We start from the raw sequence: 15,470 nt of genomic DNA on the forward strand, positions 1-15,470 counted from the left end.
TGCTGACTTCTGCTTCTGTTTTCTTAGAGCAATGCCCACGCACACCTTTCAGGGGTTTCTTTGTTAATACTTGCCTTTCTGTTTTAGTTACAAGGTAAATTTGAACAGATTTAAAGATTAGAATTTAAAGAAGAGAAAGAGGTTAGAGAGCTATGGTGGCTTCTGTCTTTAATTCCAGCATAGGAGAGGCAGAGACAGGCAGAGCTCTGACTTTGGGGCCAACCTGGTCTCCTTAGAGAGTTCCAGGCTAACCAGGGCTACATAGTGAGACCCTGCCTCAATAAGATAGGATAGTAAGATAAAGATTTTCTATCAAACACAGAAGTTTATTTCTGAATATAGCAACCCTACAATAATCTTTTTATTTTTCCTGTTAAAATCACAAAATAAGAATCAAGGAATAATAGGCATTTAATTAATAAAATATTGTAATAATTTTTAATGCATCCTAAACAGACAATCCTGCTTCAATAATCTTTTGCTTTGCCACAGATACACCCATTTAGTATTTTATGTGAATGACTATGTTTCTGTACATTTCTATTTTACATGAATGTATTTTCATAGTTTTATTTCTTATGAGATATTTTTACTTAGTGACCAATGCTCTAAAAATAGCCTCTCATGGCTCTGAATTAATCTCTAGATTAAGATTTTTTAACAATGGCATATAAATATTGAAGGAAGTCTCCATAATACAATCTCTCTTCACTTAACACTTAATCTTAGTAAGATTGCCCTTCCTGGTTTTGTTTTTAATATTGCCTTAGAATTTACCTGTATTGTCTAAATGAAGCATGTCTTTATCAGCAGGGAAGGCAGAAGAAGTACATAGGCCACACTGATAACTCAGCCATTCGAGCAAAGGGGTCTCTTTCTATTAGAATGACAGCTTGGTTGAAGACAGTTGAAGTCCATGGAGGAAACTTGGTTTGAAGCTAAAGGTACACAGCGGATGCTTAAATTGTTTCAGGGATTGTAATGAAAATCAAACCCCTGTGAACTCTACTGCCTCTCCTGAGCAAAGATCAGGTACCCTAAGGCTCAGAAATTGGCCAGCTTCCCCTGGCTTAAATCTTTCTGTAGCTCCTTGAACTTAAGTTATCTACTAGCAAGGAGCCATGCGTGAGAAAACATCTGTGATCTTTATGAAAGATACTCCCAAATCTAACTCCCAAAAATTACTTTCCATGGTGAATGGCCACAGGTCTTTCAAGCTGTGGGAGAAATGTGTAAAGCAACATCTGGAGCATTGGCCCTGCTGTTGTGTGTGATCAGAAAACATTGATTTTTTTTTTACTCCTATTTTTGAACTACTCAATTCTTATTTCTCTTTGTGTCTTAGTACCTTTTTTGTACTTTTGTACCTGGGGAAGGACGATGACTTTAGAAGGACACCATCAGTGGGGCTCAGGAGCGTGCAGCATGGTGGCAGCATTTAGGCTGTGAACTTGGTCATCTAGAGCCTCTGAACATGAAAAGCAGTTGTTGGCACATGGATGTTGTCAGATAACATAGACTTTTGTTTTGATCTTGTTTTGCTTTGGGTTTGCCTTCACATCTGAGCACAGCTATGCTTATGCAAGTGAGAAATGCTTTGAGAAACATTGCAATTTTCACATAACATGATTATGTTAAGAACATACTGCCATATGACTTCAATAAATCTGACTTCGCACATTGATGTCGTCGTTGTTATTTGGTGTGAGTCTGTGTGATGAAATCCTTCTTAGTCATCTTGGGTTTCCAGAAGCTACAGCTACAAAGGGGCCCTGTGAGTGAGCCTCCAGGCACACATTGAGCATGTCCTGCCATCATTTGTTGTACAACTGAAAATATGTATTTGGTACAAACATTCCTTCTGTCTGGCATCTGAAACCATATTGGACCCGGGGCTGATAATCCCCAAATTGACTCTATTTGATTGGTTTAGACATTTTCCCTCCTTTCACGCACATCCTGTGTCTTAGCAGGAAGCCCAGGACTCCTGCATGGCACCCAAAGTCTAGCTCACATGCTCCCTCCGTTTCCCTATCCCTATTTGTCATCTACTCAGAGGGACCATCCCACTTCCATCCCTAGCATACGCACAGGGTAATCACCTGGTGGGACTTGTCTTGAGTAGGACAGTCAGGGTTCTTTCCAGCCATTAATACTGGGAGTGTAGAGCCGGGCGGTGGTGGCACACGCCTTTAATCCCAGCACTCGGGAGGCAGAGGCAGGCGGATCTCTGTGAGTTCGAGGCCAGCCTGGTCTACAAGAGCTAGTTCCAGGACAGGCTCTAAAAAAGCTGCAGAGAAACACTGTCTCGAAAAACCAGAAAAAGAAAAAAAAAAGAAAAGAAAAAAAATACTGGGAGTGTAGGACAGGCTCTGTTGTCACCTCTGGAATCATGTACTGTGGCATCAGATGGGCCTGAAACTTCCAAAGGCAAAGGTCCCAGCAGGAGAAAGCCTAGAAGAGAAGGAAGTTCCCAATGACATCAGGGCAGATGGGGGAGAGAGGATCTTTGATAATATAATCCAGCTGAGCTGAGAACCAACTCTACTTCAAAATTTAGGGTTCTAACTCGACAAATAAATTCCTTCTTCTTCCTACTTTATCTGGGCTTGAATTTCTGTCACTTTCAATCAGAAGATCTGTGAATGAGACAACACAAAGGAATGCAGTGTAGACTCCGTACTACATTTACAAACCAAAGTAACCTTGGTCCATTGCCCTACAGGAGGAGTGCTTGTGTTTATTCTGGTCAGGGCTTTCCAGAGATGATTCCAATCAAAGGCTTGTATTTTCAGCAAATTCTCAGCTCGCTCTACCACTTGGTCCAAATTTCAGTCTTCTTGGCTCTAAAAACAAGCACAATTTCATTTCCACTCATTAGAACAGTGAGTCCAGGGTGTGCAGTGGTCTCCAGAGGTCACAGGCTGTGTAATTACTACACCGAAGACCAAGAGCTCTCTTTTGCTCTGTGAATATATGTGAATATAATCTTTAAGAGCGAGATGTCTTTTATTTTTAAACTGAGAGAAGGACTTGCTCTATAAAAACCTAGGTTTGGCCTCACAACTCACAAAAGTGCAGACAACAGGCGGCTCTGGAATACTCAGCCACAAGAGGGACAACTATATTACACCTCCTTCCCAAGGCTCAATGACCGCCTAGGAAAAAGGGGTGGAGAATGTGTAAGAGTCAGAGGTCAGGGAGGGCCAGGGTCAAACAGCATCTTCTGCACACAAAGGGACCACTATACTCATGAAGTGACAGTAGCTGAGTTACCTGCATGAGACAAGTACTAGATCAAGCCAGTCAACAGTCAGGCACAGAGCACAAGGCGTGACATCAGCCCTAACACCTAACTGAGGAGATACACAGAGACGATGGCTTCTGAGGTAGAGGAAGTCAACTTTCTTTAAAGGTTTGGCACTTGGTAAATTGACCATGCTTCAGTGGAAGTGGATAGCATAAACCAGAAATGATAAGTTATTAAATTATTAAATGGAGGACCCAAAGTTGAGGGGGTGGCTCTGTGAGGAGTTAGAGGAGGATTTGGGAAGGAATATAGTGAAAACACATTATGTGAAATTCTCAAGGAATTAATAAAACATTTATTTTATTTTATTTTTGGTTTTTTGAGATAAGATTTCTTTGTGTAACAGCCCTAGCTGTCCTAGAACTCCTGGCACAGTCTGAAGATCGGTCATTTATACCCAGGAACCAGGGAAGTCAGTTGGTCCAAAGTGAGGTTCATGTTCCTATAGATTTAGAAAGGTTGCTAAAAACCGAAGCAAGTGTTAACCGATGATTATCAAACCCCCAAGAGACACAAAAAGATGTGACTCTGGGAATCTGAAGACTAAGAATAAAGAGAAATGTTTAATCTTTACTATAATCCTTCGATCTAGCAATTTTAATTAGTTTTGTGGACTTTAAAATATTCTTTTATTTTGCATTTATTTTGTGAGGCTTAGAAAATTAATGAGTTATGATTTTATAATAATTCATTTTAAAGGCTTTTAATTAGATTTTAATAAATGTTAAATGTTTGAAGATATATAATGGATTAAATCCATAAGATTTCTTATTACCTGTGTGAATATGCAATTATTTAGGGAAATGTTACCTTTCTAAAAATGCCATTTGATTAACAAGTTAAAAATGATTATTAACTGAACATTAAACCATTAGTAACCACTAAGAACATGTTTTCTTCATTTTTAAAGTTCCTTGGACATTTTTTTTTCAGTCTGTGAGCTCCCTGTTCCGAGATTCATGGCCTCAATAACACTAGTCTCATTTCCAATTCTGGTGACCTAATTATGAATTATTAAAAGTATATGGAACATATCTTGTGCACTACATCCAGCTGTTGACACATACAACCCATACTCGGAACATCTGTTCTCTTGACCCATACCATTCAGCTCTCAGGGAAACATTTCTCTCATGTATTGTCCTATGTCTGGAAATAAAATAGAGTTACAGATCCGGGTATGGGGTGGAGATGGGGTGGCTCTCTGTGCCTGCCACACAGTGTGAGGACCTCAGTTCAGATCCCCAGCACCCACAGAAAAGGCCAGGTTCGGCAGTAAGAACCTATAATCTACTAGGGAAGTAGAAACAGGAGGATCGAGAGCCTGGGTCATTCAGCCTGGTCAAATTGACAAGTTCAAGGTCCATAAGGAGACCCTGTCCCAAAAAATAAGATGGGAAGTGAGAATGACACCCAATAACAACCTCTAGCCTCTACATGTATGTGCAAATATGTACACACATTCACACGCACACATTCACACACGCACACATTCACACACACACACACACACACACACACATCACTCACTCACATATGAGTAGAGAATTATAGATTCTGATACTGTATTTACCAGACCTAGTAGCTTCATGCTTCCAGGGAAACCTGAGAGGTGAGTAGTGAGTGTCTTAGTTACTCTCTACAGCTGTGAAGAGACACCATGACCAAGGAAACTTGTAAAAGAAAACGTTTAATGAAGGCTGGCTTACACTTTTAGAGGGTGAGCACATGACCATCATGGTGGGGAGCATGGAAGCAAACAGTCAGGCATGGTAATGGAGCAGTAGATGAGAGCTCACCTCTTATCTGCAAGTTGGAGGGAGAGGGAAAGCTAACTGGGAATACCTTGAGCTTTAGAAACCTCAAAGCCCACCCTCAGTGACACACCTCCTCCAACAAGGCCACACCTCTTTCAATAAAGCCACACCTTCTAATCCTTTCAGAGTTTACCCATCAACTGGGACCAAGCATTCAAACCGGAGGGTAGGGGGGCCATTCTCATCCAAATCACCACAGTAAGTGAAAAGGCAGGTACTTTTTCTAAATCCTTGCTCATCAAACTAATGTTTGCACCGGAAAGTGTCATTTTCAAGGAACACCCGTTCTCCTACTTTCTGCTCATGTTTCTGAACATGTGCCTGGATGTTTTAACGAGGTAGTTTGTGATGTGCAACAACTGCACACAGTTCCTAAGAGATTTCTGTCAGTGTTGAACAGTTGAACAGTTTTGTTCTTGAGATCACTTCCAGGCTGTGAAAATGACTCAGTGGTAAAGAACGAATATTGCCCCTTGCAGGGGACCCTGTTCAGTTCCTTACACCAACTTTAGGGAGCTCACAACTGCCTGTAACTCCAGCTCCAGGACATCTGGCAACCTCTGCGAGCTTCGTTAGGTACCTGCAATCATGTTCACACACACATACACCACACACACACACAACACACATACACACACCACACACACATACACACACACACACACACACATATACACACACCACACACACATACACACACCACACACACATACACACCACACACACATACACACATACACACACACATACCACACACACACACACCACACACACCACACCACACATACACAACACACAACACACACACCACACATACACACACACATACCACACACACACACAACACACATACACACACCACACACACATACACACCACACACACCACACACACACATACACACACACATACACACACACACATACACACACACATACCACACACACACACCACACCACACACACCACACACACATACACACACAACACACACAACACACACACATACCACACACACACACCACACACACACATACACACACACCACACACACAACACACAGTTTAAAATAAAATAAATCTTAACATTTTGAAAAGATCGTACCTCTTAAGTCTGCACATATTGTTTTGTTTTGTTTTGTTTTGTTTGTTTGTTTATTAAAAATTTCCACCTCCTCCCATCCTCCCATTTCCCTCCCACTCCCCCCACTGCTCCTCCCCCTCCCTCTCCAGTCCTAAGAGAAGTCAGGGTGCCCTGCCCTGTGGGAAGTCCAAGACCCTCCCCCCTCCATCCAGGTCTAGGAAGGTGTGCATCCAAACAGACTAGGCTCCCAATAAGCCAGCACATGCAGTAGAATCAAAATCCGGTGTCATTATTATTAGCTTCTCAGTCAGCCCCCATTGTCAGCCATGTTCAGAGAGTCCGGTTTGATCACATGCTCATTCAGTCCCAGTCCAGCTGGCCTTGGTGAGCTCCCATTAGATCAGTCACACTGTCTCCATGGGTGGATGCAACCCTCGTGGTCCTGACTTTCTTGCTCATGTTCTCCCTCTTTCTGCTCTTCATCTGGGCCTTGGGAGCTCAGTCCTGTGCTCCAATGTGGGCCTCTGTCTCTTATCTTCATCCATTGCCAGATGAAGGGTAAGGCTCACAGTGAGCCCGTCCATGCTGAAGAGTCCAAGCCCATCGCCGTTGTCCTTGGTTTCTCAGTCCTCCTCCACCGTCAGCCACATTTAGAGAGTCCGGTTTGGTCACCTGTTCCATCAGTCCCATTCCAACTGGACTTGGTGGTCTCCCATTAGATCTGTCTGACCATCTCAATGGGTGAACGCACCCCTCACGGTCCTGACTTCCCTGCACAAATTTTTAAGGGCAGTGTCAGTCCCAACTAGAAAACAGATATGAAACTAGAAATGGTTTTATCAAAATGAGTAATGAGATCTAGTTAAAATTTCAAAACACGGAAGTTTCATTTTGATGTAAATAACTTATTTTAAAATTTTATTAGTTATTGTTACAATTCTTATGTTTACTTGCGTGTGTGCATGTGTGTGCATGTGTGCGCATGTGTCATGCTGAGCCTCCGTAGCTCAGAGGACAACTTGTGGCATCAGTTTCTCTCCTTCTACCATGTGGGTTTCAGAGATGAAGCACAGATTATCAGCCTTGGCGGCAAGTACCTTTACCTACTGAACCATCTGTCTAGCCTTACATATATATAATTCAACTAATTATAAAATAGACATATTGTTTCACTTTACCTCTTATTGAGATAAAATGTTCTGAATAAAATAATTTTCTTTTTAATTCTTAAGGTCATCCCAGGGCTTTGAGCATGCTAGGTAAGTGTTCTGCCACTGGTCAATATACCAGCCTGAGAACTAACTTTTTGAAGACAGTATTACAATAATTCTCATAGTTTATGTTATCATTGTATCAGTTAGGTTTTTACTGCTGTGAAGAGACACAATGACCACAGCAACTCTTATAAGGAAAACATTTAATTGAGGGGGCTCACTTACAGTTTCAGAGGTTCAGTCCATTATCATCATGGTGGGGAATATGGCGACATGCAGGCCGATGTGGTGCTGGAGTAGAGGCTGAGAGTCCTACATCCTACAGGCAACAGGAAATCAACTGATTGTCACACTGAGGGAAGCTTGAGCAAAAGAGACTTCACAGTGATAAACTTCCACCAATAAGGTCACATCTCCTAATGGTGCCACTCCTTTTGGAGGGCCATTTTCTTTCAAACCACTATAATCATTTATTTTTATTAAATGCAAATTAAATTGCAATCAAATTATAAACAACCTGCACCCAATTATATTTCATTACTACATTACTGAAAAATCAGTATAAGTTAAGAATAAAGCAGGAATTAATCATTTAATCATTTAGGTTTCATTATATAAAAATAAGCCTATAAATTTTGATATGCCTAAAGATGGATCAGTTTGGTAAAACACATACCAGAGAAGGGGACAACTACAGGACAACGTTAAGGAGTTTTATCTTGAACTTTTTTTTTTTTTTTTTTTTTTTTGGTTTTTCGAGACAGGGTTTCCCTGTAGTTTCTAGAGCCTATCCTGGAACTAGCTCTTGTAGACCAGGCTGGCCTCGAACTCAGAGATCCGCCTGCCTCTGCCTCTCGAGTGCTGGGATTAAAGGCGTGCGCCACCACCGCCCGGCTTTATCTTGAACTTTTTAAAATGAGAAAATATCCCCCAAGAGAAGGCAACAGGGTGAAAAAATACATATGTGTGTATGTATATGTATATATAAATTATATAGAATAAAAATAAAAATTAATAAGATAAAATTTTTTAAAAAGGGAAAAGCCCTGACATGACACTGTGAGACAAGAACCTTCAAAGATCCTGTTGAGTTCGTTTTCTGTTGACCATTTACTGCTGGGCATGGGACCTACTCTTAAGAGCAATTTGATTCCCAGTGAGACTCCTTTGGAGAAAACTAAATTTTCATTTGCATGTGGTTATCAACTGAAGATTGCTTATGGATTAGGAATAGGGGCTATGTGTCCAGTTCTCCTTTCAGCTCTAGACTCCGCTTGGTGCAGACCTATGCAGTCCTGTGCACACTGCCTCATTCTCTATGAGTTCATAAGTGCAGTGATTCTGTTTATTTAAAGGGCCTTGTTGACTTGGCATCCTCCATAACCTCTGGCCCCTAATTTTTTTCTCCTCTTCTTCCTCTGGGTTCCTTTTGAGCCCTATGAGGAGGGATTTGATGACGATCCCATTTAAGGCTGAGTGTTTCTTTCTTTTTTTTTTTTTTTTTTTTGGTTTTTTTCGAGACAGGGTTTCTCTGCAGCTTTTTTAGAGCCTGTCCTGGAACTAGCTCTTGTAGACCAGGCTGGCCTCGAACTCACAGAGATCCGCCTGCCTCTGCCTCTCGAGTGCTGGGATTAAAGGCGTGTGCCACCACCGCCCGGCCGGGCTGAGTGTTTCAAAGTCTCTCACTCTCTGCATAATGTCTGGCTGTGGGCCTCTGTATTTGTTCCCACCTGCTGCAGGAGGAAGCTTCTCTGATGATGGCTGAGCAAGGCACTGATCTATGAGTATAGAAGAATGTCATTAGGAGTCTTTTTTCTTTTTGAACAATAGCATTTGGCTTTACCCTAGGTCTCTGGGCTACCTAATCTCCTTGGTCACCTGATCAGTGCCAGGTATAAGTTCCATGTCGTGGAGTGGACTAAAGTGAAATCAAATATAGGCTGGTGATGCCCACAAGTTTTGTGTCCTATTACACTAGCACATCTTGCATGCAGGACACAATTGTAGAGCAAATGGTTTGTAGCTGGTTTGATGTCTGCATTTTACCATTGGCAGTGTGCAGGGTGCCTTCCTGTACCAAAGCCACTGGCACATAAGGGTGAAGGCTCTACGCAGGTGAAGGCTTGACGTCTCCATGTTCAATGAGTTGTGTAGTTACCATCTTCAGCAATGGGGTCTGGCCATTAGTTTGTGAAGAGCAAGCTAAAGTCGTGGCAAAACCCTGAGTTATTTGGGGTTTCCCATAGGATCTTTTTGGCCAACAACTCAATTAGATATCAACCAGTCACAATACTAGGAGTTTCGTTTGGTGACAAGAGATGCCTAGTTCGGGCTACATCTCTCTTTTATTTGGCTATTTCATTAGATAACCCTTATATACATTTATATTTTAGGAAGCTTCTACTGTACAAGGTTTCCACACTGCCCCTCAAATGCCCCTTAGTTCTAGTTGTCTTTCTCTGTATTCCTTCCCTTGTCCCCCTCTTTTCTCACCCACCCCACTTGATCCTCCTTACCATCCATCCATAACTATATATTCTATTTCCCTTTCTTAGGCAGATCTAGCTGACCCTCTAGTCCCTTACTCTATGCCTAAGCGCTGTGATTCTATGGATTGTAGCTTGGTTATCCTTGACTTAATAGCTGATATCCACATATGAGTGAGTACATACCATATTTGTCTTTCTGGGTCTGCATTACCTCACTCAGGATGATTTTTTTCCTAGTTCCATCCATTTATCTGTAAATTTCATTTTTTTAACAGACGAGTAATACTCAGTAGTACTGAGCAGTACACAACTTTAAAGGCATTGAATAAGTCTATCACATTTTCTTTATCTTTTTTTTCTGTTGCGGGACATCTAGGTTGTTTCCAATGTCTGGCTATTATGAATATGGCAGCAATGAAGTTGGTCAAGCGTTTCTGTAGTAGGATGAAGTATCCCTTGGGTATGTGCATTCAGGTATTTGAAGCATGAGCCTCGTTAACTTGTTCACTCTTCAGACAAAAGGCATCCCCAAGACATCTTCCATGCTGGTGCTTTCTCCTCCAACCCGATCACATATCTAACAGGAAGTGAAATGAGATTCCTCTCATTCTCTTGCACTGCTCAGGTATCTCTGTAGTACAAGGGATGCAGCCCCGTTCTGCCAGACATCTCTCTCCATACCCGGCAAGTGGAGGGCCAAGTAGACCTTTGACTCTATCACCTACTCATCCTGCCTGCTTCTGTGAAGAAACCTTGACTGCAAGAATCCACAGACATCATGGTTCTTCTTCCACCCAGCCATCTGAGGGGAATTCCAAGAGAAGGCATGTGGCATAGCAGGATGCTGGTGTCCCACTTCCTCATGGGGCTGGCCCAGCTGCCGGAAGCCATCAGCCTGTCACACCACTACAGAGAAGCAGCTGGCGAGAGCTCTTGGGAGAGTCTAGGATTCTGGATCCACGGGAGAATGGGTGCTGTCCCTGGAACTGTATATGTGTGAACTTGCACGTGTAGATGACAAGCTTCTTATGAAAAATTATGAATGCATAAATGGTCCAAGAGGGAAGCAAGGAGGGGGTGGAAAAAACTAGAAAAATCCACATTTCTAACGCTCAGCGTGGCAAGGGTAATTGTGTTCTCACGAGACCAGTGGGACAGCTGGATTCCAGATGTCTTGAAGGAAACCTAGTATTGGGGCTGAGGAAACAAGAGGACTCCAGACAGAGTCATCTCCTGAGGGGTGGTACTTTCGGTGTGGTTCCAGGGTGTCTGTCTCTTCAAGTCCTTGCTTCTAGGTATTCCCACTCCCATGGTCCCCTTTCTTATAAAACAAAATCCAGTCCTTTAGCAGAAGAGAGAGTGTACTCCATAGAGATTGAATCATAACGGGATAGCACGTGTATTTATTGCTGTGCTTTCTAGATCCATCTCTCAGATCTGTTCTCTAAGGGCAACGCACACCTCTCCTTGTGGGAAGAACTCACAGGGATCATGTTTCTTCTTCCACCGAGCTACCTAAGGGAACCCGAGAATGAATCTAGCATAATCGGGAGACTATTGTGCCAGCTTTTACTTCTTCACATATACTAAGCACGCCACAGATGTGCCGTATCATGAACAAAGGCATGCAGAAAGCCACAAGCTAACAAAATGAGCCTCACCGCTCAAAAGCTCCTTGATCAACCTAACGCTTCTATTTAAGTTCTCTAGCCTCGGTTAAGACCTAAGACTACTGCTTCCTAATATAACAGCTGGACTTCAACATCATGAGAGACTGTGGTCCCAAACCACTCAGCTAATTCATTCCAGATTTTTTCATTCTCAGCAACACAAGGAAATGAATGCTTGTTATCTTTAGTGGCTAAATGTTGAGATCATTTACTGTGTAGCAGTAGAAGCACATCAGTACATCTGTGTGGGTGGATGACCTCTGAAGATGAAAAGGAGGTCACCAACTGTGTCTTACTAATGGCTTTGGATGCCTGCTGTAATGCCATGCGTGACGGTAAAGCAAGAGGATAAACAGCACCAACGCAGCTAAAATAAGCTTTCGTTTACAGTAAACCTAGTCCAACATTTGGCCTGGGGAAACCTGGAAGGACATAAGAAAATCTAGAGGTAAGAGAAAAGGTAAATGAAAAGAAAATTATTCCAGCATGTTTTCCTTTCCTATTGATTTATTTTGAGGCAGGGTCTCACATATCCCAGGCTGAACTCCGACTCCCTAGGATGACCTTGAACTTCTGACTCTCTCGTTACCAGCTCCTGAGTGCTGGGATTGTAGGTAGATACCACCAAACCCTAAGTTTTGCAGTGCTCAGAATGGAACCCAAGGCTTTCAAATACTCTATCAACTGAGTTATATTCCCAGCCCGGAATCCAGGCCTCTTTACTGCTGTAGGCATTCACACCACAGTTCAGTCCAGAGTTGGGGAGGAAATAAGGTAAATAGAAGAAGTTTTGATTCCAAAGGTGTTATGGTTGCGATTTTAGCCTAATCTGGAGGATTTTGATTTTTCTTATTGTGGTAAATTATGTATAACATAGCCATTGTAAGCATACAATACACATGCACACTGCTATGCCACTATTGTCGCCTCCCGTCTCCTGGTTTTCTCCACATACTCTTTAATTTGAGCCCTACAGGACAGAAACACTGGGTTTCCTTACTTCCACCAAGCCGTTGGCCACCATCATTTGGCTTTCTGAGGTTACCTACTTCAGATACTTTATTTTAGCAGAATTGTTCAGTGTTTGTTATTTGTTGACGGCCTTAAAAAAAACCTTAGTGTAATGTTCTTAATGTTCATCACCATGTTAAAAGTATATGACCTTTTTAAGAGTGGAAAATTAATCTATTGTATAGACATGCTGCACCCTGAATGCTTATCTCTTCTCGTGAATCAAAGGCCCTTTAGAAATTACATTGAGCATGTGGTTCCCATGATATTCAGACAGAAAGGGCCACTGTCAGGCCATCACTTTCCATGGTCTGTGTATTCAGAGCTCAGAAATTTCAAAGATTGTGTCTTCCTTTTCTAAATTATGTTAATAACATTTCTAGAAAAAAGGGTGTTAATTTCATAATGCAAAGTTCTTACACTCATATTTAATAGAATTTAGTCCTTTAAAACCATTGGCTTTAAAAGTGCCAGTAAAAGAAAATACCAACTCCAAACTTCCAGCATGAGAAGCAGCAACAATGGTTCAACATGTTTTATTGTTGTTGTTGCTGCTGCTGTTTGTTTGATTTCGTAGGCTTCAATTCTGTTTTTACAAGTTATGGAGGAATTTCACATTGTAATTCACTTACACAAAGGTTCTAGCCCAGTAATGGAACATAAAAGGATTTTTATTTTCATCTAGAAAAATTAGATCAGATAAGCATCTGGGGGAGGCGCCTTTTACTTATTTTAGTATTTGTCTGAAATTTAGAGAGGTAATGAAAACCGATCTCCCGAGCAGTGAACACACAACACAGTGTAGAAGACGAACACTGTCTCTGACGGCTTGTGAAGTCAGTGCACAGCATCAGTGATGTGACCTGCCTTGTTTCCAGAGGCAGAACCTTACGCACCTTAGCGAAGTGGAGAGAAAAGAGCGAGAGAAACAAAAGCAGGCTTCAAAGCCTGAGAGTCCAGTGGAACACCAAGGCAAAGCAGGATAATTTAATTCATTCTTCACCTTTGAGAATGATGCCAAAGTAAAATCTTTAGGCATTAACTGGTTATTACCTGGTTCCTGAAAAGTTTTAACATAGCATTGTTCTTTGGGGTATCTATCGGAAACAAGATCTGGACTGTCTGAAGAGTGCATTTGATTTCAAATGGTGTTTCTAACATTCGTCTACGTTCACATAGCTTTGCAGGTTTCAGTTGTTTTTTTAAAAGAGACTTCTCTTATTTTCAACAGGCAAAAAATTCTAGTTTCTTGCCTTGATCTAAAGTTTTTATTGTTTATAGCTAAGTGTGGGAAGGCAGACATACTCAAGACTTTCTCAGAGGCCAAGAAAGAAGGACAAAGGGAACTTTAGTTCTGTGTCATTGTCCAGGAGTGGACTTGGCAACACTGGTTAGAGCTGGAGCCAAGTGTCTCAAAGGAGTCAAAGTTGCAGTTTCTGGGAACCCAGCTTTCTCTGAGTTGTGGTTATTAATCTTCAGGCGGCTGTGTCTAAGGTATCCCAGGTTCTCTTTGCCAACATTGTCTTGATTTAGCTCTCTGCTGACCTTGGCCATCTCCCACTCTGCTGGAAAACGGTATGATGCTGTACTACCCAAAAAGTTAAATTAGCATGAGTCATCACCTTATGCAAGACTGCCTGGTCCCAGCTATCGCTTTTGTCTTCTTTATTTTTCATTCCTGATCCTCCTATTTGACACCTTAGTGTCTGGGGACCCTTAGTTCTACAGGTGTGAGCCAGCTAGGGCTATAACTCAACAAGCAGAGTGCTTCTTACCTGGATTCAATTCCTATCATCACATGTTTATAATCTCAGTGTTTAGGAAGTAGAAGCAAGAGGATCATAGGTTCAAACCCATCCTTGGCTACAATTCAAAAGCAACGTGGGCTTCATGGGACCTGTCTAAAACAAAAAAAAATACTATCTATAATAAAGGTTTACTAATACCTAAGGAATTTATCAGAGCCTGCACAACCAGACACCTTTTCTTGGAAAGCCCCTGTGTGTTTCTCCCAAGGTTCTGGTTTTGGGGTGTCTGGATGTGGACGGGAAGGGGGAAGAAATGCAGAAGAGGTGGAAAGGAGCCTCATGGGAAATGACACCATCTCACACTGTGCGACTAACTATGTTATGTTTCTCAGAATTTAATGAACTTGAAAAACCCGAGACACTGTCTCAAGGCAATGTTAAAAGAAGAACTAAAAATATTTATGAGGAAAGATGAAAATTTTGAACATAAAGGAAATTCAAACTGGGCGGGGGCGGTGCACGCTTTTAGTCCCAGCACTTGCGAGGCAGAGACAGGAGGATCTCTGTGAGTTTGAGGCCAGCCTGGTCTACAGAGCAAGTTCCAGGACAGGCTCCAAAGTTACAGAGAAACCCGGTCTCAAAAAGACCAAAAAGAAAAATCAAACTAAAGTGAGGTAGTATCTTATATTTAAAAACTCAGCAAAACCTAAGAAGTTTGATAAGATGTGTTTCTGTGTGTGTGTAGGAAGGCAGGTACACACAACCCCCCAAATAGAATGACAAGTTTAGAGTGAAGGATAGCCTCAAAAGTCAAATTAGGTGCAGCTATTAAAATTACAGGGTACGGGGAAGGACTGGAGAGATGGCTCAGTGGTTACGAGTGTGCACTGCTCTTTCGTAGGATCTGAGTTCCCAAGCACCCGTGTCAGGTGGTTCACAACTGACACCTCTAGCCTTCATTTGCACACACTCACATACACACTCATTATAATATAAATAAAACAAACTACAGATACAAATGTTTGTCTTACTATGTGTAAGATATATAATATATACTATGTATACTACATATCTTTAAGAGGATTTTAAGCAGCAACAAATTGGAAGCTACCTAAAATGCAAAAGTAGA

The sequence above is a fragment of the Arvicola amphibius genome, chromosome 8 (genome assembly GCF_903992535.2).
Source record: "Arvicola amphibius chromosome 8, mArvAmp1.2, whole genome shotgun sequence".
NCBI lineage: Eukaryota > Metazoa > Chordata > Mammalia > Rodentia > Cricetidae > Arvicola > Arvicola amphibius.